This window comes from Lycorma delicatula, chromosome 3, assembly GCF_047948215.1.
Source record: "Lycorma delicatula isolate Av1 chromosome 3, ASM4794821v1, whole genome shotgun sequence".
Classification (NCBI taxonomy): Eukaryota; Metazoa; Arthropoda; class Insecta; order Hemiptera; family Fulgoridae; genus Lycorma; species Lycorma delicatula.
In genome coordinates, this window is record NC_134457.1 from 51,652,527 (window position 1) to 51,677,160 (window position 24,634).

Consider the following 24,634-nt stretch of genomic DNA (forward strand, 5'->3'; position numbering starts at 1 on the left):
TAAGTTATTCTTAAAATCTACTTAAATCAAAGCAGCTCGCTGCTTTGATAATTTTAAATCGCGTACTAAATCATTAAGTTCATGATTTTGAATTAAATGAAGAGATTTCTCATCAGATACAGGAAGAGATTCTTCAAGATCCTCTACATCATCTGCTTCATTTTCAGACTGTTCTTCTAGCAATGTCGGATTAGCTGTGATACAGGTTCATGAAACGACTCTCCATGTGGTACCGTCCTTAGAGCTGAGGATACATCTGCATATTTTCTGAAGTTTCTATTTTTTAATGAAAATCTAAACATATTTGTCATACAAAAGTAGCAGTCCGTGAAGTGGTTCTTAAGTTCACGCCTAACCATCGGTACAGCAAACGGCATGGCTTGTCGTTTCCTCTTCAACCATTCAGTTAGAGTTACTGAGCACGATATGCAATTATCGCGAGGAGCCCGGATTTTATCTTAATCCTCCAGAGCACAATCAAAATAAAATTTATAAGCTGTTTTTATCGATTCAGAAATAGTCTTTTCTTTTAAATTTAGGCATAAATTTACCACAGACATAACAAAAATTGTCTGGATGATTTGAACATCAACAAATTTTTGCAGAAGACATGTATCAAATAAAAACGAGAAAAATTACTTTTGTATTTTAAAGAATTGATGAAAATATAGCGAAACACTACTAACTCTGTGAAACACAAAACACAATACAGAAAAGTGAAGCTAAACTGAATAAGAGTTTAAGCTCTATAATAGGCAACAACAGATGTCTTTATGATGTCCATTATACAGACGTGTTTTTACGTGTCTACTACTCATGATACAGCGTATATATTTATTTAGTTTTTCTTTATTAAACATGTATGCATATTGTTTAAAAGTAAAAATACAGAAACTATTCTTAATTGTAACCAGTAGTTGATCGAAAAGAGTTAATTATAAAATATTTTAAAAAATTTACGATTTACGTAAAACCTTTATGTGGTAACACAATTTCAATAGCATATTTGAAATCAACACACAAATTACAGTGAGATACAAGCATGTTAGATACAAATTTTGTGTATACTAATGTAATTAAACTTTCATTATTAAAAACAAAAGGGTACTTTTCGGAATCCGACAGCCACTTTTTTCAATTTTTTTAAAGTTCTCTTACATAATTTTAATTTTTTTAAATTTGTAAAATTTAACCATAATTATAAATAAAATCTAACCAAACTTAAATGGTTAATTTTTACAAATCTTAAAAAATTAAAATTACGTAATAGTACTTTAAAAAAATTGAAAAAAAGTGGTTGTCGGATTCCGAAAAAGTACCAACAAAACAATACAAAACTTTACAGAAATTTATGATTTTGTATAAATTAAAGCTGTTTTTACAGAAATTGATGATTTTGTAAAAATTAAAGCTGTTTTTAGCACAATAAATTTAACTTTAAAAAAATAAATAAATTTTTTTTTAGGACCTATTGATTACAGCTGTTTTTAATTTGTGCAAATTCATAATATTTTTCTGTTTTTTTTTTAATAAAATAAGTTTTTTGTTTTGTTTTTCATAGATTTAAATACAATTTAAATTCTCTACAAGTTTTTATAATAAAATTTACGTATTTATTAGTCATTTAGCCAAACCTTTATTTTTTTTTTTATTTATTAACGATGAGTCGGAGAAATACCATTTACGTACCCCCCACATAAGTGGGGGTGTGCCGGACTCGCACGAGTTCGGCTAGATGTTGTTAAAAGCCTATATGTACCCGCACCCTACCGGCTAAAACTCCTCTCTCACCCCTGGTTCCCCACCCTTCCTGGAAAAAGCTAAAGCAGGCATTTCATCTAGAAGGGGGGGGGGGGTAATAGATCCATACACTCAATTCATACGCCATACGTACATAGTAATGCGTAGGGTACTCACAACCGAACAGTATAGTATACTACATCATACAGAACAAGACTAAAGGTTATGCTGCAAAAACAAAATCAAATTAGGACATATTCAGGAAGCATCTAATCACGGGACCATAGGGTCATGCCATCATACATAGTAATGCATACGTCAATCACAGAGATAAAAACTTAAACTAAAATACAAAGAAATCATTTAGCCAAACCAAAAAAAGTTGTTTCTCGACACAGAATTTTTCTGTTTGTTTTACGTTGGATATTAAAAAAAAAGTACAAATACAGTTCAGAACAGTAGATACAGTTTTGGGACCAGTTTTATTCGATTTTTCAGGTCAAAAACATAAGAACCAAGTTTATTTCTTATATAACACCTTATAGATTTCAGTATGATCTCATTTTACGAAGGAACAGAAATCCGGGCGAAATTTTTCGCTAGCCATAATTTGATAACAAAGCGTTTTCGGACCTATATTTATATTAAAGTTTTTCCTTATTTAAAACTCTAGAATCAGTTTCCAAATTATTTTTCATTCTTCCTGAATCACTCTGTATATACATATATGTCAACAGCCGGCTCCTCAGTTTTGATTTATAATTATATTATGAATAAAAGATTTTATGAGGAAAATACTAAAAAAAAAAAAATTGTAAAATTAAAAAAAGCGACTGACAAAGAAAGGATTTATCTGACCAGTTTTGTCCTGCTAATCCTAAAAAGTGTTGAGAAAAAAATGTTATATTTACTTCCATTAAAGTGGAAGTCTTTTATGGATAATTCACATTCATAAATTTAATCGTTGACCGAAACTCTTTATCCATTGGTGCACGCATCCACGTGCACACTCGACCCATGGTTAATGGTTTATGATAGAATTACGTAGAAAAATTTATTTGTTTTAATTAATTAATTTATTAGACAAATTAATTAAATTATTTTAATTTTTTATGTTTATTATCAACCATATTAAAGTAATATTTGAATATCCTGACCTCCCTAGAGTAAAGACATTCACCTCTTGACGACTTCGGTCGCTAGCATCTATTCCCTCCGTCTCTAGCCAACTCCCACCTCAGTTCCAGTGCGGAGTTCTCTAAACTAAGCCTAGTCTGGTCTGCGTCGGAAGGGCACCTAATGCCTCCCACTCCCACCAGACCTCCATCAGGGACTTTTAATTAAATCTACGGAACAAACGAAACTTTTTTATCTACTTTAATCGGGGCTCGATGTCAATACGCTTAACTAAGGACCAATTAAAGGCCCAAACGGGTCCTTTTCCCTAGTAATATCAGCAGCAAAGATTAATTTTTTTTACAAATGTTTATTACTTGCCTATTGAATTCTTTTAATTTTTTGATAGATAAAAAATTATATTGCTGTGTATTATATATACAATACAATTATACAATTATATATACAATTATTATTATTATTATTATTATATATACAATTTTTTTTTTAACGAAGTGTAATAATCAGTAACTTAGCAACGATCATGATATTTTAAAATTACTGCTATACGAATATCTGATAGAATTCTTTTAAATTTCGTTGCAGAACAAAACGTTACAGAGGTTCAGTCTACGAAGGAATATCTGGTCGCTGTAGAAAAGCCGTTAAAACTTTGAGGTAAAAGGATATCACTTGAAGCGATAACCGGTTAAAATAAGCAACAATTGATCTCACCTTATATTAAAGGTTAAAAAAGGCATACTTTCTTAATTTAATTAACTGTTTCCTTGAAAAAGTCTTTAAATTTCCTTTATCCTTGTTTCTAGTTGAGTGTGTTCCAAAAGAAACCTTTCCTGCCGTATTTCTTTACTAGAATCTAGTCGACTTTACAATTAAAACTTTATGAGACTTACACTTTTTTTGTGTTTGTTTTAACCGAGCGGTTTTTATTTATTAAATAAACTTGTATTTAGCCTTTTTCTTTTCTTTCTCTTATCTGTTTCTCTTTTCTTTATTATATGGAAGTTCTTGCTTTTTTTTTAACCTTTAGTATAAGTTGAGATCAACTGTTGTTTACTTTAACCGGTTATCGATTGAAATTTTGTCTTTTTACCTCAAAGACTTAGCGGCTTTTCTGCAGCCACCAGGTACTTCTTTATAAACCGAACCTCTGTAACTTTTTGTTCTGCAGCAGACCTTTAAAGACGTACTTCTATCAGATATTCGTATAGCAGTAATTTCAAAATATCATGATCGTTACTGATTAAGTTACTGATTATTACATATTGTTAAAAAAATTTGTGTTTTTTTTTTAATATACTTATGTTTTTATATATCCTTACAGAAGACCGTTTGTGCGACGGAAGCGTGGTTGTCACACTTTCTAATTCCCAGCTTTCTTGTTTTACCAGAACAATCAAGAAATCCAATTTCAAACAGCTTCAGATACATTTAAATCTAGTATTATTTCAAAACAAAGTTGCAAATCTATATACTGATTTTAGGGCAATTACAAAAAATTTACCAAAAAAAAACTTAATTTACATATAAAAACAGATCATTTATTTTCCAAACTGATTAAATTACCTTTATTTAAATTCAATTAAAAACTATTTGCTTTTTTAGGAGCGGACTTCTTAAAATTAATATTGACTTACTATTTTCAGCGCTGAATAGTTCTGACCATTTACAATACAATAAATCCCAAGCAATCACGATCAGTCATTTTTTAACCAATTTCTAGGGTGACTTACTTCTAATCAATCTTTCTCCGAAGAAACCAAAATTGAAATGTTCATCCCATTCATAATACTAATACACGAGCTTCCACTAGTGAGAATACAACCTGGATACAATTATATACAAACATACAAGGAAATTCTTGCCGATTATTTTACACACTTGGACAACTTTGTAATAATTGATATAAGAATTAATAAATTTTTTTAAATGAAAAACATACACAGTATCAAATTAGTTGACATATCCTAATAGAACTACACAGGAACGTTTGAAAATTTGTGAAAAACCGTGTATTGTTACATCCGAGTTAGAGTATGCTTGTTGAAATTAAATTTTGAAGATTATTTTTTGTAGTTTTTAATTTCGGCACTTTACAGCGAGATATTTTTAATTTAAATTTTATTGTCTAGAATTTTTCATTCGCAAAGAACTGCTCAATTTACTAATATATTATTGCTTTAATGTATTTTATTTGAGCACAATTACATTAAATCGGAATTACTCACGTAAAGAAACAGGAAGCAGTTTCCTTGCAGATAGTGATGTTATCAGTCTTACAGTGCCTTATATAAATACCAAAGCTTGTCTAATATATTTGTAAATTGAGTTGATTTTTTTATGCAGTTCTACAAAAAAATCTTTATTCCTTACAGTATTTATTACAGTTTTTATTTACGTTAGAACTGAATGACATAATAGAACTATAAAGGATTTCTATAAATTATATTTCTATTTCATTTTTAACGCAAAGATGAGAATACAAGCTAAAATTTTGACATATTCCGTATAGTAAAAAAAAGTGAATTTTTCACTCCATTATTCTAATCTTTCCTTAAAACTTGCTTGGCATGTAGTTCTTTCTATTATTTTAATATCGATTTAAGAAATGTTCTTCTACATAACTGTTTACCACTTTCTAGTTTATATTACCAATATCGGGGCTGAGCGTTGACAGGTAACAGTTCAGTATAATAACATTATCAGTATTTAATGATGATGATGATCATTAGTCAATATACAAAGTTAACAATTGCCTAAAATTAATTATTAAAAAAAATTGATATTTAGAAAGTTAACAACATATAATTAGTTAAAATTAAAATTAAGTTATTGTGATATTAAAACAAAGGAATTTGGTTAATTCTTTAAATAATTTTTTCTAAATGCTCAGTAATTTCTTATTCGTTACGATAAAGTCTCTTCATTCTGAATTTATAATATTTTTTAAATTTTATTCAGATAATTTGTGTGTTTTTTCTATGTACTCCTTTGCTCATCTCAGATGACTATGAAAATTGACCACGGGTAGTATAAAGAACATAATAATTTATAAAAATTAAAAAATGTAAAAGCGAATAGAATTAAGAATTCAAATAAAGGTTTCTTCATTACTTAGGTCAAAAAAAATTAGCATGTTTAAAACTTATGGATTGTAAACCAAGTAAAGGATAATAGTTACAAATAATATCAGCTAAGATGTATTACTAATACTATTTTTATCGGCTTCTAAAGTTAAGTATTTTTACAGGAGTGAGAAAACCTTTTTACGGTAAACATAAGTTTGGGTTTGATAAATTCTAAGATCTTTGAAATATTTCAGTAATATTTAAAGAAAGATTTATATTATTGTTCTTCTAAAGATCTAATCGTATAGTTCTTCGAAGATCTCTAATCGTGGAAGTGAAGTTAAGTTAGTAATGCTAATGACAAATAATATTTTTATTTAAAAAATATATCGTAATATTATTATAAACAGAAATAAAAATAAGATAAATTATGGAAAACAGGATAGGAATATCAACAGATAAAATAAACTATAAATGGAAGAAATATATGAATAGAAAACACGGAGGGGGGGTTCTTGAGAAAGAAACTAATGTGCTAACAACAGATAGATACTTCTATCTGTTTAACACGTTTCCGGAAGAAATTTATCGTTAACCATATACAAAGGAAAAGTATGAATGTAAGATTTTTGTAGGTAGGGTTGCTATACCACAGGACTTCTGCTGGGGAAAACCAAACACTAGTTTAAATCACTTAATTCTTTTCAGATTTGGATTGGAAAAAAAATTGGAACTCTTATTGATAGGTAATAAATTAATTCAAAATAATGTTTAATTTTTAAACCCCTATTTGGAAATCTCACTATTTTTTGTTGCCACATCTACGTACTTTGACCTGGAAATCTAATATAAAATCTATTATATAAAGTTTAATCTAGTATAATATTTAAACGTCTTAGAAAGTAAGAAATTATTTTATATCAAAATAGTTGTATTGAAAATACTGATAAGGTACTTTTTAATTAGTTAAAACAGCAGCTATTATTATAGTATAAATAGTAAAAAGCATGTAGCTTTTACTGGACACTTAAAAAAAAGATTTTATAGTACATTAAAATGGGAAAAAGGGAGGCTAAATTTTCATTGCCGGTTATTAATATAAAGCTTAATGCTCAAACCAGGGAGTAAATCTAAAAACTACTGAACCCACTTTATTATTAAATTATTTGGTACTCAAAATATAACAAAATCAGCAGATGCTTTTAAATTACAAGAGGAGTCAATTACTTATCTTTGATCTGATCCAATAATTTGAAGTACAGAAACACCCTTTAATCCGGTGTGATATTCATGAAAAGGATTAAAGAGCTCCCTCTAACTGAATTACAGGAGGGTGACCTATTGTCCGCACTCACCGCCCGCGTCGCTTTGAGAGGGGTCGAATATGGTTCGTCATGAGTGCAGACGAGGAAAACACCGAGTTCGAATGGAATGTGCCTTTGAACGTACAACAATAATTGCACTATTACTATTGTATTAGTAATAATAAGAATATTAGAGCTGTCGTTCGGGTTGTATTATCATCATAATATTTTGTACTTGTCAAAGAATTTCCTGCATACTTTTAAATGATGTTTATACTCATACATAAAACTTAACCTCTTTCTACGTTTTCTCCAATAAAAGGCTTATAAATATGTATGTATATAAAGCCCAGTTTGCACATATATATATATTATTAAATATGTAGATTGATTTAGTCTTAAATATATTGATTTTTGATTTCTACTGCATTTTTAAAATATGTAGAGGATACTGAGATGTAAGGAAATTATTTTTTTCCATTTCATCATTTGAATCTCATTTTATTAAAATTGAATGAGAAAATAATTTAATCTCTTAGGGAAAAATAAATTTTTGAAACACATCATGAGAATATCAGAGAAAAGCGGTTGAATTAAAAGTCTTAGATTGCTATATTTATCGAAATCATAATAGAAATTATTAAAATAATCTTGAACACAAAATAATATGTGATTTAAATGGAATCACTGAAATTCTGTAAAATATGTTTCAAAACCTGACCGGGTTTGCATTCCTGTCAAATTTATATTCGCTCTAAAAAGGAATTTTTAATACGCTATAGAAAATTCCATATATTTTTCCCAAGTACAAGATTAAAACTTTTGAGGTAGTGCTAGACTGTGGATGCCGCTGTTCTTTGGTGGTTAGGTTTCAATTAACCTCACGTCTCAGGAGTGATCGGCTTGAGTCTGTTCAAGACTACATATTTACCGGTACATTTACAATTACAAGCTACACTGCGCACAGATGCCTTGGCATCTCTGCTGAATACTGTTGATTTCTTGTCACTGTGCTGTTATTCTGTAACCTGGTATACATAAGTAAATAATTCATACTTAAAAAATGCAAAATAAAATAAAAATAGTAAAATCGGCTTCAAAAAATCGTATTAAGAAATAAAATAAAATACTTATTCAATACTTCTATATATTTCGACTTTTAGAAATCGGCGACAATGTTAAAACAACTACCAACAACTTATCTTAATTTGGTACTGCCTTACTCGAAATCTAAATAAAAAAAAATTACTTTCTAGTTACCTACTTGTACGAAGTAAAGGAAGTACTGTGATCGCAAAATATTTCGGTTTTCAGATTTCAATGGAAATATCATTTTGACCATTCCTGAATCCATTTTGACAAGTTTCGGCGTGACGTCTGTACGTATGTATGTATCTCGCATAACGCAAAAATGATTAGCCGTAGGATGTTGAAATTTTGGATTTAGAACTGTTGTAACATTTAGTTGTGCACCTTCCATTTGGATTGCAATCGACTGAACCAAAAATGTCCAAAAAACCCAAAATCCAAACAAAATTGAATTTTTTCTTAACTTTTATGTATTTTTCATTAAAAAAAATGTATATATGTAATTTAATAGGCGTACAAGGAAGTCATGTGATGTCCACATAAAATTATTTTTTAGTAAAGTTTTTGAAATCGGTTTTATCGTTTTGTTTAATTTAATTTATTTTATAGATAATTTTTTTGCGTTAAAATTTGAATATGCTGACAAAAAAATGTGGTACTATAAAAATACTATAAAAATGTGTCTACTATACTATAAAAAAATGTGGTAAGAAATCTTAATAAAAATACTGTGCAACATAAAAAAACTGCTATCGAGCATATGTGCTTAAAAGCTCCTTTAATTGCGTTATATATATAGTTTTCAGTTGTGTTTTGATGTACGTTGTAGAATTTAATAATACTGGATTATTGTTAATATACAAGACAATATAATTTATAATTTAAAAATCTTTCATTTAGATTAGGTGGATAAAATAAAACGGAACTATAAGAGAGAATTTCGCTCAAAATTGAAAAATCATAATCGAATTTAGTTAATTTGGTGAACAGTGAAGAAGAAAGTTTGAACATAATAAAAATACATTTCGGTTGAATTCGAGACGACATGCAAAAGTTATCATAAATAAATATTGTTTAGTGTAACAAAAGTAAAACCTTTTAATTTTTCACCGTAGTTATGTATTCAAAACATTTTCTTTGAACAAAGTATAGAGAATGGAATTTTCTAGAGCATATTAAAAATTACTTTTTATAACAAATTTAAATTTGACAGGAGTTTAAATCCGGCCAGGCTTTGGAACATATTTTAAAATAGTTTATCAACACATCAATTTTATTGTAAATTGATATCATTTTTTGACAATAACATGTTATTTGGTGTTACTGTTCCGTCTTTAAACGTATTACACATATTATAAACTATAGGGGGTTGAAGCCATTAGTAGCTCTGCTATCATCTGATTTTTTGACATTTTTCGATAATTAAAGTAAACTTTTTTATTAATTCTTATAAAAGAGAAAGTATAACAGCTTTTTAATATGAGAATTCATAAGCATCAAAATCATTGCTAATTGAAATACGTAATATAAAAAGAGAAAAGAAATGGGTAAAAATAATAAAATATCTCGGATAAATTGTTCCTTATATTGATAAAAAATAAAATTATTTATTATATTTTATAGCAATTGTAAAGCTTTTTTTTTTTCAAATGAATTTATTTACTACTAACTAAAAATCATGTTAATCTATTACTCTACCTAGAAATTATTGTCAGTCAACTATGAAACGACTGTGATCAGTATATTTACTCTCTCAAATATTACAATTCAAATTTTACTACAAAAATTTGCCATAAATATAAAAACTAAAACTTTATTATTTTTACTACTTCATTAGTTATATATCATTTAATTTATTTGTAAAGTTTATTTAATACCATTTAAAATTTAAAAAATATACCTGAAACCGCTATCATAATTTTAAAAAAATGTTTAAAGTAGTACAGCGTTTGGAGAAGAAGTAAATAAAATTATTCTTCTTTGTTTTTGGGTATTCATAAAATATAATAATTTCCTATTTTTAAAGTTTTGTGAAAATTTTTTTTAATCTATTTCATGAAAGTTAGTGAAAAGTTTTTTGAAACCAATATACTAAAAATCATATTTAGTTATACTTGTTTTGAATTTTTAATTTACATCAATAAAGGGAAGAGGTTCGATCAGTAGGTATTTTTACTTCCTTGTACGAAGTAAAGGAAGAGATAGTGAAAAATTTCGGTTTCAGGTTTCAACAGAAATATCCATTTTGACCATCACCGAATCCATTTTAACTAGTTTCGGCATGACATCCGTACGTAGGTATCCCATAACTCAAAAACGATTAGCCATAGAATGTTGACATTTTAGATTTAGAACTGTTGTAACATCTAGTTGTGCACCCTCCCTTTTGATTGTAATCAACTAACTGGACGGACCATAAGTGTCCAAAAAAGCTCCAAAATAGAACAAAAATTGGATTTTGGGCTTTTCTTAACTGTAGTAATAAGCCCTCATTTAGAGCTTTTCAACGATAAGTGGTACTTATTTTCATTGGTTTCAGAGTTATAACTAAATAAAATTTTAATTATTGAAATATTGGGATCTTACAAGGGGCACATCGGTTTAAATCCGACTTCATCCTTTTTTTTAACTTTTTTTTAATTTAAGTATATTGATTTATTAAAAATGATTAACCTCTGATTGTAAAAAAATGTTTATGATAAATAATAATTCAATAATAAAAATTTAAAAAAAAAATGAAACAATATCGTAAGTTATTAATGAAATAAAATTTGATGTAACTTTTCATTTAAAAAAAATGTGTGTGTATATATATATATATATATATATTTATAATTTAATAGGCGTACAAGGAAGCCATGTGATGTTTACATCAGATTTTTCTTAATTAACAATGGTTATTCTGATAATCCTGAAGTAAATATATGTTCATAAGTAGTTGGGTGTTTATTAGAAAAGAAATGTATTTAAATTTTATGAAACGTATTTAATCTTATAATACTGAAACTTATAATCAACTGAACCAAAAGTGTCCAAAACAGCCTAAAATTAAAAAAAAATTGGATTTTGGACTTTTTCTTAACTGCAGTAATAGGCCGTCATTGGGAGCTTTTCAACGAGAAATCACAAGAAGTACTTATTTTCGTTGGTTTCAGAGTTATAGCCAAATGAAATTTTAATTAAAGAAACATTTGGATCTTAGAAGGGTTTACACATCGGTTCGAATCAGACTTCATCTCCTTTTTTTTTAATTTAAATATATTGATTTATTAATAATTAATTATTAACCTGTGATTGTAAAGGATTTTTTAAGATAAATAATTTATCGTAATAAACAAATTAAAAATCGTAATAACAATTTAAAAAAAATAATTTAATTTAATTTAATTTTATCGTAATAACAATTTAAAAAAAACAATTAAACAATATCTGATGTTATTAATGAAATAAAATGTTATATTCTTTTTATTTAAAAAAAAATGTGTATATCTAATTTAATCGGCGTACAAGGAAGTCATTTGGTATCCACATCAGATTTTTACTTTCCCGTCTAGCGCTATAGCTTTAGAAGGAAAAGTATTGTAATCGGTCCAATTTGGGCATATGCGGTTTTCGCCGAATCTTGACGTTTTGACACCTAAGGAACTCAAAAAAACCGGATGGATATTTTCCAGATGTCCGGATGTTCGTATGTACTTGTATGTGTTGGATGTCACCCTCTAAATCAACTTATATCTTCAGAACTACTGGACCGATTTTGACCAAACTTGATCAGATTGCTTCTATGTATGCGTCACTGATGCCATAAAATTTTCAACTGAAAACGTCAAGGGGCTGAGGCTGTAAAGAAGGTTACCCTCAGTATCTTCAGATTTCGCCTAATTAAGGTCATATTTTTCTTAAGAATTTTTGTTAACAATTAAAAAAATAAGTGTAAAAAATTAACTCGTCTGGCTATGTCTCGAACTCGATTTAGCCTTGCTGCTACACCTGTCTGTCGACCGCACAAGCGAAATTTGTTCTATGCAAGTTGTAAAATTACATTAGTTTATTTAGTGCCGATCGTCGCCGCTACTACCGCCACACTCGCGAGAATTAAATACGGTATGCGCGCGCGCTTTAGTTAGAATTATTGAATTAAATTAACGAAAAAATATTATATTTATATAAATATAAATATTTTTAATTAAGTTATGTATGTGTGCAAGCCGTGCATCAGAAACAACCCACAATTGCACGACTTTCCCGGTAAGCGGTTTTAGTCGTGTGACGGGAAAGTCCTACAACTGTGTTGTCAGATTTTTTTATGTTATCAATCATCAAATGGGAGGATTTCGATGATTTAAGAAAAATTTTTCTAGAGGCAATTCTTAACTAGTAATTTTTTCGAGAAACATAAGCGGATTGATTTTTAAAACGAAAACTGTTTTCAAAGATGATATTAAGATACTTTTAACATTCTGTTGCCATTATTACTTAATATTAAGTTGTGTTCTATTGATCTGATGCATCAGTAGCTTTAAATTTCATTTTTAATAATAAAATAAAATAATAAAAAAAATAATAATATTAATAATATAAAATAAATAAAATAATAATATTAAAAAAACGGTATTACTAAGAACCGAGTTATTGCAGACAATTAACCTGGCAGTAAACTCGAAAATTGATCTGAGGAATCTTTTATTCATTTTTTTATGTTGACAATACATATCATTACTTTTCAAGTAGGTTTTTGCAATATATGTCCCAGGCTGCTATTAATTTTCAGGTTAAAAAAAGAAATGGATTCCTATTGAAGCTTTTATTAGTATAGATGTAATTTAAAGAACCGGAATGCAAAATATGTTATATTTTATTTATTTCTGGTTGATGAAAGAACAAAGAACCTTTGAAAATTGTACGTTGATACGGAAACGGAATTTTGTAGCGTATGAAAAATGTCATGCCTGACTGGGATTTAAACCCGGTACCTTCGGATGAAGAGCCAAGACACTACATAAAATAGTATAAAAAAATTTAACGTATGGTATAAAGAATGTAAAAGATAAATATTTTTATAATTCGCTTAATATTTAGCTGTAGGGATGCTACAAGCCATAGAAAACAATCAATAAACTATCATGTGAAAGGTGTAAATAAGTTAAGTGAATAAGCTACAGGGAATGGTATAATAACGAAATATGATTTCGATGTAACCGATTTAAACATTAATTTACTAACATTGCAGGAAATCTAAAACATTCAAGATATCCTGTAAATCAGTAAAAATGGACGTAAACAAATACTGGGTTTTTATTGATCTCAAAAAACTTTAGATCATTGATTTACGAACTTTTTCGCCCACCGCTCACGTTAGGAATCATAAATTTTCTAGCGCCCAAAAAATGTTTAAACTTAACATTTGTTAAAAATAATAATTGCAATTACTGTTTTTAAGATGCGCTCTTAAAAACAGTATTTAAAAAATCATTTAATTTCCATATTTATTTGTACCAATGCGTTGCTGAAATCGGGAGATTTGCAGCATTAAAGATAAAAGTGGCCTTTTCTCTTTAGAGTAGAATATTTCGGTTCAGAAAAATCGTAGAGACATACAAAAAACGTAATTGAAGCTGAAGTTTTAAACTTTTAAATGATTTTAGTGCAGTTTACTGGAAAAAATTTATTTCCCATGCGCTCGATGAAACACGAAGAAAAACTTTCAAATTTTTAAAACTTTTCTTCTCATTGATTTATTTTTTTAATTTGACAATTTTTGAAATCTGAAGTACACTGTCAAAAGTAAAGTATTCAAGCTTTAATTTTTTTTTTATTCGTCTCTCTAAACCTCTTGGTTGCAAAGTTAAAATAGTTTGAATACAACCATTTTTTATCATAAGATATAGGTGTCCCTTTAATTTTTTGTACTAGTGTAGTAGATATTTAATTTTAATTTCAAATATCAGAAAAACATCATTTTTGCCTTTTTTTTTAATCCGCCATCAAATTTCTAAACCGCCTGAACGCCCCTAATTTTCTGTGGGTCTTCTACTTCCCCCCTGAAGGACTCCAGCGCCCACAAGGGAGCGTTATCGCCCACTTTGAGAACGAATGCTTTAGATGTAGTGATCATATCCTACTAAAAAGCTATGGACTGCTGGTTCAAGAGAGGTTTGTTAAATAAAAGATTTAAATCATACTTACTAGATAGGTGTTAAACGTTTTTACGTAATAACACCTACCACGTGTTACCTTCTTATCACTTATTATTACCTTCGTAACTAATGTTTTTGGTACATCCGATCATATATTGCGAAGTGTATCATAAGATCATTAAACCCAGTTTTAAAATATGAAGTTGTCTCAGTTCAAGAAATGTAAAATAATATTGAAGAGAACTTTAGAAGAATACTTTATGGTTAGTTAAAAATGGGATCTCTCTAATTATAGCCTTGGTTGTATCATAAATATAATTCGTCTTGACAAATTATATTATTTTCAGATAAGAGGTGTACCGATTGATTTTGACAGTATTATGTGTCAAAATTTACAATGTGGGAATGCTCACTGTAATTTTGAATGTATTTTTCAGACAAAAATTTTAAAGTATTTACGTGTAATGTTGGATATAAATTCTTAACGAAAAGATTATACCAGTAAAATAAAAAAATGACGAATTATGCCATTAAATTTTATTATTTAAGATTTTACTATCTAATAAATATGTTAGAAATATTATAACATTCATTTGTACGATCGTGCAGATTATAGTTTGAGTAGTTGGGGGAGATGGATATGCTATTAATTCAAAATCCACTGTTGTTTATGGGGCAAAAACAATTATTGCGGTTTATTTTAAGAAGGAGTAAGCTTACTGAGGCCGGTCCTAGGAGAAGCTTAAATCCTTCCCTTAAAATGTTTGTATACTTTTAAAGTATTGAACATTTTTAATGCTAGAAGAAGTAATTACGGGTAATTGTTAGAGTCGCGTTCGTGAACCATTTTGAGGTATTTGTACATATGTTCTAATCATATGTGACCGAGGATTGAGGTCATTAGAAGATCTACATGGAACCGAAATTTTTTAACATGGTACCTGATATTAAGATTGAGAGTCGATTAGGAATTTTTAAAAGCAAGTATATTTTTGGTTCTTAGAGTACGAGATGTTCAAGCTATATTTTTTTAGAAGCTATCATAATATATATATATATTTTAGGGATATTATAAAGTTTTAATGTAGTTCTTGTAGTGCGATAATATTTTTGGGTACCTAGGCTTAGAATATCATGCCAATGTAGGCTTCAAAGCAAATTTAGCTTAAATGATGTTATTAGCGTGATCGCCTTAATACATTAATTAAAGTGCTTAATATTTTATTATTATTGTAGAGTCCATTATCATCATAAATATGTGGTGTAAATATTTTGTGCTTTTCATTATTTAATATTTACTTAAATGTTGTTCTCCTTTAATTACGTAATACTGAGTATATATTTTGTTTCTTATCATAGTACTCAACTTGGTTCTTTCTTGTATTTTTTAATTTATTAAGTTCACTGTTAAAATAAAATAACGCTCAACAAAGTTTCTTTTTTTATTAAACAGAGTTTACACATTAAAATTTTTATATTCAGGGGAAATTCTATTTATTTGATTTATTAAAATCTATTTAAGTTAATTTTAATGTATTTGTTTCAGTATTTGAAATAAAGTTAAGTTAGAAGAACCGTTGGAAGTTAAATTTTGATACAATAAAAAATAAATTATGTTAATGTAAATAATAGATATTTAATTAAATCATGAATAGATGTCCATTTAGTATTTTGCGTTAGTTGTAAACTCGAAAATGGTACTGTAATTACAAATTAATAAAAAAAATCAACATTTGATTTTAGTTTTTTCAGTACATATTTGTATTACATATCGTTCGCACACACATAAAAACAAAATAACGTAATATTCTTTCATTTCTCAATCTATCGTGATTCCTTGAGTCTAAAAATTATAAACTGTATTAATTAACCATAGATGTCCATTAGTGATGCCCATTTACTATTTTTTATTAGTTGTAAATCCGTGATTCCACATAACGTTTAAAACGTTATGAAAAACGTTTAAAAATACATCAAATCTATTTAATTTAATTTTAATGTATTTGTTTCAGTATTTGAAATAAATGGTATTATTAACAGTAATATTTTGTTTTGTCTTAAACACTATTGTAAATTTATAAATTGTTTTTTGTTGTGGAAATATATAAATAAATATTGAATTGTAAAAAGCGAAATGGTATATAGCAAAGTAAATACCATTTTAATAGTAAAAGTTAATTAACTAATTAAATTAGTTGGAAATTTAGGGTAAAAATATAATACACGTTTCCGCTATCCAAAGAGCCTTAGCTTATATTTTACAGGATATCTTAAAGTTATTTTTTATATTCCTTTTCTTAGTGACACACATTTCTCTCCTTTTAGTTTTTAGGACCCGCTTTTTTTTAAAAGGGGAGCAGCGTTTTATTTTGTAGGAATTTATGTTTTAAATAAAACTAAAACGAAAAATATTTAAACAAAATTCTTTTTATAAAAAAAGACCGATTTTGAAAAATGTAATAGAAAATAAAAATAATACCTTTAATTTTCCAATTTTTAAAATCTACGTCAAATTAAAAATTAGTAAGTTAACTTTAGTTGTGTTTAATTAGATTTTTGATTTCAAATGATCGAGATTTAAAGGAGTATTGAAAAATATGTATATATTTCTTTCTTCTGTATTTTTTTGCAAGTTTTATTAATATTTTTTTAAAACGCATGTGGGAAAAATATGAACTAACTGGTTTCAACTGAAGTAAATGAAAAATCAATCTGTTTTTTTCTTTTCAATCACCTTTTTTTTCATGTACTTAAAATCGTTAATAATAACTCTCTACCTTCGCTAGGAATGAACTGTTATCTCATATTGGCTGATTTTTCCTTATCTACGATCTTACCATTGTAAAATAAGTAGTAAAACCAATAAGTAGTTTGAAGCAACGTCAATTTTGAGTTTATTGAATGCCTGCACAGAAGGCAGTTTAATTGCTTTTCTCTGTTACCAAACAGTGCTTATTTATGAGGGACGTGGACATTTTTGTTAAATATGAAGTAGACATTTGATGGACGATGAAATATTTAAAGAACATTAGACTAAATTTAATGACAACTGAAAATTCAGAAAATAAATAATGCAAAATTAAATATCAATGAAATAATAATAATAATAATAAAAACAATTTGTATATTTCTTAGTAATAATAAAAGAAAACAGAAATTGTTAATGTGCAATAGATATTTGCATATCTATTTATTAATTACTAATATTAATTCTATAACAGCTGTATAGATGCCTTACAACCCGTCTGTACGTGTAACCATATGACTATTTAGTCAACTGGCAGGCTTACAAGTATTTAGTTGTCATTTTTTTCCGTATACAATGTTAACTTGGTCACCCTGTATTTAACGATTTTTAGTGGGTCAGTTGAAATTTATATTTAACTATGTTTTTATTAAAAAATAAAAAGAGACAGTAATTTCTGTTAAAATATATATGTTAATTAAATATTTGTTGATATTCGTCTTTGCTCTGGTAGCGATGTAGCCGCTCGCCATCCAAGATTAATAGTAAGTTGCTGGTGACTAGGAGGTTCGTACAAGGGTTTACCTTGTTTTAAACAAATTTTTAAACGTGCTTATTTTTTTCGGTGGCGTTACTAAAATTCCTTCTAAATGTAAGGAACTTTAAACTAATTTTTCAAAGTTCTAACTGATGCGCGATCGGAGTTTCTGTTTTAAGTCGTAGGATTTTTTTTTTATAACGTTGCACTCATGCCACGGAAACCTTTTTTTTTGCGCCATACGCTGACTTTTACACGTTTACATTGGTTTAATACAGATTTGTTAACTGGTAAGTTTGAAGCCAACGTCAATTTTGAGTTTATTAAACGCCTGCTCAGAAGGCGGTTTAATTGCTTTTCTCTGTTGTCAAACAGTGCTTATTTATGACTGAAGTGAACATTTTTGTTAAATATGAAATAGTAATTACTACATTTCTTCCCATTTTATTGTTGTAACTTTAAAACTGTTCTTCAACAATTTAATATATTTTAAAACATTTATGTTTTAAAATATATTTATGTTTTAATTAATTATGTGTTACTGTTTAAACTAAAGGAATATTTATTGTAACCTCAAATTTTTTTAACTTCTCGGAATAATACATCAATTTATGAAACAGTTTTTTTGTCTCCTCGTCAGAAAATAGAAAGAGATAAGCAGATTCCCTCACTTGTCTTAAATAGGTTATTAGAAAATACGTTTAAAATGCAAATAATTTTATTACATGTATAAAAGAACATGTCGTGAGTAAATCATAATCAACGCCCAGCAAAATTAGTGAAGATAAATTCATGAAAATATGTATACACGTTCTTCTTATGATGTAAGTAAGAAGGATCTCACACTAAGAAAGAAATTTTGAAATTCCGAGTTGAAAGAGTTAAAATGAAGTTAAAAAGTTCACTTTTCAAATAATCATTGTTCATAATTTCTTAATTCTGACAGGAACTTACCTAGATAATTTTTAATAATTTATGTTAAGAGTTTAAATTCAATGATTTTATGTTTTTAATAATTTAAAGGCAACTACAGTTGAAAGAAATAATATTTTTTTAAACAACAGAAAAGCAAGTTGTATGTTCTAGGAAAGAACATACAACTTGTAAGTTCTAGAATGCTGTTTGGTGTGAGATCAGCATATCTATTCCTACTTTACTTCTTATATACTAATATAAGCTTTATTTTTTTGAATTTACTGGTATTTAGCAGTTTACAGTTTATCTTAATTTTTCAGTATTATAAGATTAAATACGTTTCATAAAATTTAAATACATTTCTTTTCTAATAAACACCCAACTACTTATGAACATATATTTACTTCAGGATTATCAGAATAACCATTGTTAATTAAGAAAAATCTAATGTGGACACCACATGACTTCCTTGTACGCCTATTAAATTATAAATAAATATATATATATATATATAATTTAATATACACATTTTTTTTAAATGAAAAGTTACATCAAATTTTATTTCATTAATAACTTACGATATTGTTTCATTTTTTTTTTAAATTGTTATTATTGAATAATTATTTATCATAAACATTTTTTTACAATCAGAGGTTAATCATTTTTAATAAATCAATATACTTAAATTAAAAAAAAAAAGTTAAAAAAAGGATGAAGTCGGATTTAAACCGATGTGCCCCTTGTAAGATCCCAATATTTCAATAATTAAAATTTTATTTAGTTATAACTCTGAAACCAATGAAAATAAGTACCACTTATCGTTGAAAAGCTCTAAATGAGGGCTTATTACTACAGTTAAGAAAAGCCCAAAATCCAATTTTTGTTTTATTTTGGAGCTTTTTTGGACTTTTGGTCTGTCCAGTTAGTTGATTACAATCAAAAGGGAAGGTGCACAAATAGATGTTACAGCAGACCTAAAACCAAAATTTCAACATACTACGGATAATCATTTTTGAGTTTTGCGAGATATATACGTACAGATGTCACGCCGAAACTAGTTAAAATGGATTCACAGATGGTGAAAGTGGATATTTCAGTTGAAATCTGAAAACCGAAATTTTTCGCGATCACAATACTTCCTTTACTTCGTACAAGGACGTAAAAAACTGATTTAATTACCGACTGTAATTATGTGACAAGATCACATGTATTTTTTTTTTTAATTCTAGGAACAGAAGTAGATTATGAATAATCAATTTTCCAACTTTCGTGGCAGGTTTGGTATTAATCACATATTAACAACGTCAAAAAAAGTATAGTAAGCATAATTAGACTCCGGCTTGTGGTTTCTGGAGTGAATAAACAAATAAAAAAAATAAAAAAGTTAACAGTTTGGCATTTTAATGCTACGGGAGAAGTAGTATTAAACGAGAGGATTCTTTAACAGCTGTGCTAATGTACAGCATAAAAAGTCTGTTCGGTTGCAGACATGTGTTTCTTACCTTAATGGATGTGTTAGCCGATTGAATATTGATAGTCTATATCAATATAGACTATTAAAAGTAATCCCTATTGGAAGTTATTTTAAATAGATAAAAAATATACCGTGAAATTCGGACCTTTTCGGACACATTTTGAAGGTCAAAAGTTATTCAAATATGAATTTTGAAACACTTTGTTTCTAGCCACCGAAAATTAACTCACATATATGTTAAAAGATTTCTTTTAAAATTTAATTTAAGATTAAAAAATTAAAAATTAAAGAATTAAGGTTAAACGAAATTTACATCCACCGAAAGTGGACGCAAAAACTTTAGGAAAAATTCGTGTTATTTGATTTAGGGAGTTTATAAGTAGCGAGTACCCGTATTTAATCTCAGGTAGTATTTGAGCAGTTTTTGTTGTAAAAATCAACAAATAATTGTTGGAAATAGTTTTTCAGATATAGTGTGAATAAATTTTTTTAATCAGTAAATTAAATTAATCTATAATGGGATTAATTCCGAGTTGTATAATAAAAAGTAAAAAAAAAACTTACAAGAAACCCTTTATTAGAAATATGTATACGAACTGACCCACCCGAAGGAGAAGATCCAGCCATGTGACGATTCTGATCGCCACGCCACTCCTTCTGTACTTAGTCCTGATTAGCTTTAACGGAGGTCATCTTCCAAACCCACACTGATTGACGTCATCATCATTTTGTGACCCATTTTGGTCATCATTTTGGTCTCTGTCAGAATGCCACCGATGCAAGTGCCCGAAATAACATCTCCATTTGTGTGAACCCTATAAACTAACATAACAAAAAACAAATAACCAAAACTACTCATACGAAATAGACTGAGTAGAACAAATTATAAATTTTGAGTTAAATGCACTACAACAAATGAAAATTTAACGAACAACACCGGAAAATAACAAAACAAAAACAATTAACACCAAAAAATATTTCAAAAACGCCTATCATGGCAACTAAAACGCCCAAGCGACCCTAGTCACCCGTATTACATGAACACCGCCCTCCCTAACTTGCTGAATAACCAAATATTTCATAAAACTCTCTACAATATCCCATTTGGCCCGGCTTTTCCAATTGACGGTCAAATCCAAGAAAGATTCAATATCTCCGAGCTGCCTCACAACCTCTAATCGTCTGTCCTCAAAACGAAGACAGACATACAAAACGTGAAAAGCATCGTCCATTATACCACAAGTCGAACACAGGTCCGATTCAGCCAGGCCGTAACGAGCCAATTTATCCTTAAAAGCATCATGGCCGGAAAGAAACTGAGTGACATATTTATTATGAGACACCCAAGAGACGACCTATCAACTCATTCGGTTGTATGATCCTTAATTGTAATTCCGTTTTTTCGTTGTATGTTATGCTTAAAAACAACTGGCTTTATTAATTTTAAAGAGCCCGTTAAGTTCATTATGGAGGTAAACTTAACTAGTACGAAATAGATTACGAGTATTAAAAGTTGATAATAACGGCTGTATCTTGCGTAATTTTATCGATCTCTTTAACTTTTACGAAGGAAATTTTTATAATTATTGCTAATAACAAAAAATGATTATTTTTTATCTTCATTGTGCAGATTTCCTTTGTACGAGTAAAATAGCCAACATTGAAGGAAAATTGATTTTGAAGATAATTTGATTTCCTCATTTGACTTCTTTTTTTGTAAATGTTTGCACAAATTGAAAATTACGTTATATAGATAGGTAAAAGATATTATTAATATAGAATATCGTAAAATATAAAAGCAGCTTTCGATAAACAGTTTATTTTATAAGTTTGTTACACTGTGGCGTCGACGGGACTGAAACTGGCCGATGGATTGGTCGGCTTTATGTTGCAGTAAACCCAATCATGACTGATCAAGGTTGTAATAGTATTTTTGATTGTGCATTGAAGCGGAGACAATTTGATTACAGTAAATCGGATTTGACCGCGTGCAGATCACGTGGCTAACAACATTTACCTCTCTCTCCTCTTGTACCCGCTTTTACCACCCTCAATTTATGAAGGAAGGGGATGGTTTATTTTGTCAGTTGACTGTCATGAGACAGATAATTTTTATGTTACATACTCCATACATCTTTATAACAACAATCTTTAATTAATAAAAATTATATTTTATTGAGAGGTAATTTTACGATTTCAATATCGATAAAATCAAACGAACGATTTTAATGATCATCTAAGATAAAGATTTGTTCCTGATGATTTGTTTTATCATAACTAAAAACCCCTCTATTTAGCCACGTATATTTGATAGTATGTACATATTAGGTCGCCCAGCGAAATACAAACGGCATTTCGCCTCTGTATTGGAGCACTTTCTTGCTGTTCACCACAAAGTCTTTGGTAATATAGAACATCTTTACTGTCAGAAAAGATATAAACACTAAAATACGTTGTTATAAAGGGTCTTACTTTGATAAGTCTAAAAAATGTATTTTAACCAGCGTTTTGATAAAACGTAACTCTGGTGGAAAATGAGCCTAGCAAATTATTAAAAACACTTAAAGATCTTAAATTTATGTAAATAATGTTTATTAACATTATTTAATTATAATGTCTATATAATTATAGAATGAGTCATAAAAAAAGCTTATATTTGTTCTTATGTGAGCTTGATAAAAATATTTGAGTCTTTAAAATGTTTTCTTCTGGTTTTATTGTTTTGAAGAAAATTTATTTGAAGATAACCTATAGAAATTAAAGTCCCCAAAAAAATAGCTGCTCTGGTAAGTACATGGCCTGTAGAGTATTAAACTCTTAATTTTTATTATTTCATTCATAATTTAGCTTTATTTTCCATTCTGAATTCTTTTCTCTTCCTACAGATTCTTAATAAAATCATTAAACTAATTACTTAGCGTTTATGTAATTAAAAAAAAACATGATTTAATCAAAAATCCTGTCTACTTAAAGGAAAAAATAGAAGTTTGTTATTGATTATTGAACAACAACAACAACAACAATAATAATAATAATAATAATTTTTTTCTTTTTTTTTGCGGAGGGAGGTGGAAATGCATTTACGCACGGAGTGCCGGGCTCCCACAGATGGTATTATTCAATCACCATAAGCAGACTACCGACTAAAACCACCCTCTTTTCTACCAGGACTCGACCCGTAACCGTTTAAGATATTACTTCCGGCCGAATCCTCCTACACTAGCCTGAGAAGGCCGCTATCTAATTTTTAGGGCTATCCAGTCCCCCTTCTTGGTCCTGAGAATGCTGCCGACGAATCGGGCTATACTCTTCCAGCTTCTCATATTACGGAGCATCATCGCAACTACGTTGTGGAGGCTCAGTGCTCCGAGATCCGTCTCTAGTGTCCCTCGATATGCCACCCACCGTGCACATTTGAAAAAAGTGTGCTCGGCGTCGTCCCGTACACCGGGCAATAGATGCAGTCGGGGGACGGCGCTTTCTCTATGATATGGAGGTAAGCGCGGAAGTATCCGTGACCCGCTAAAAACTGGGTCATGTAGTACTCCACCTCTCCATGCCGCCGCTCCGTCCTCTGGTCTCGTGGTCCCAGGTCTCTTGCCATGCGAGAAACGTGCGAGTGCGTTCCTGATTGGTAATGGTCTCCCGGTCTTCGCCTGCCCGTCGACTCCTGTAGGCGCCTGGCGCTCCCTTACTAAAATAGCAATGGGTATGACGCCGGCGACCACCAGTACTGCAGGCTCGGTTCTGAGCCTGCAGTACTGTTCTGTTTGTAGCGTAGATTTTTAATCTATGCTACGGACAGAAAAAAAATTTAAGGGATTACTTCCATAACAAGTAACACCCTTCTACAAGCCATCGTAGCGGCAGACCAAAACTATACGCCATTAAATCTAGCAAACAGGACCAACAATGTAGAACACAAGAAAGAGAGCAACGCTGATAAAATTCTAGATTGGGGAAGAAAAGAGCTGCATGGCAGACATAGGCACCGCTTAAACCAGGAAGGATTCGACAAATTAGATTCAAATACTTGGCTTGTCCTAGGAAAGCTACATCCGAGTCGGAGGGATTTATATGTACCATACAGGATCAAGTAGTAGCAACAATAAATTTTAAGAAATCAGTTCTTAAAGAAAATATCAACAACAAATGTAGGCTATGTATGCAACACAATGAAGCAATAGAACATATAATCACTGGCTGTCCGAGTCTGCTCCGACGGAGTACACTACGAGGCACAACAGCATGGCGAAAATCGTACACA

The 24,634-nt window shown here is 29.2% G+C and overlaps 1 long non-coding RNA gene across 1 annotated transcript in view; it reads left to right on the forward strand.

Moving 5' to 3' along the window:
* The first annotated feature begins 17,730 nt into the window (after positions 1-17,730).
* LOC142321593 (uncharacterized) overlaps positions 17,731-24,634 on the forward strand; it is a 30,485-nt gene continuing 23,581 nt past the window's right edge. The window contains exon 1 of the long non-coding RNA XR_012755669.1: positions 17,731-17,837. This is a non-coding gene — a long non-coding RNA (uncharacterized LOC142321593). The remainder of the gene's footprint in view (positions 17,838-24,634) is intronic.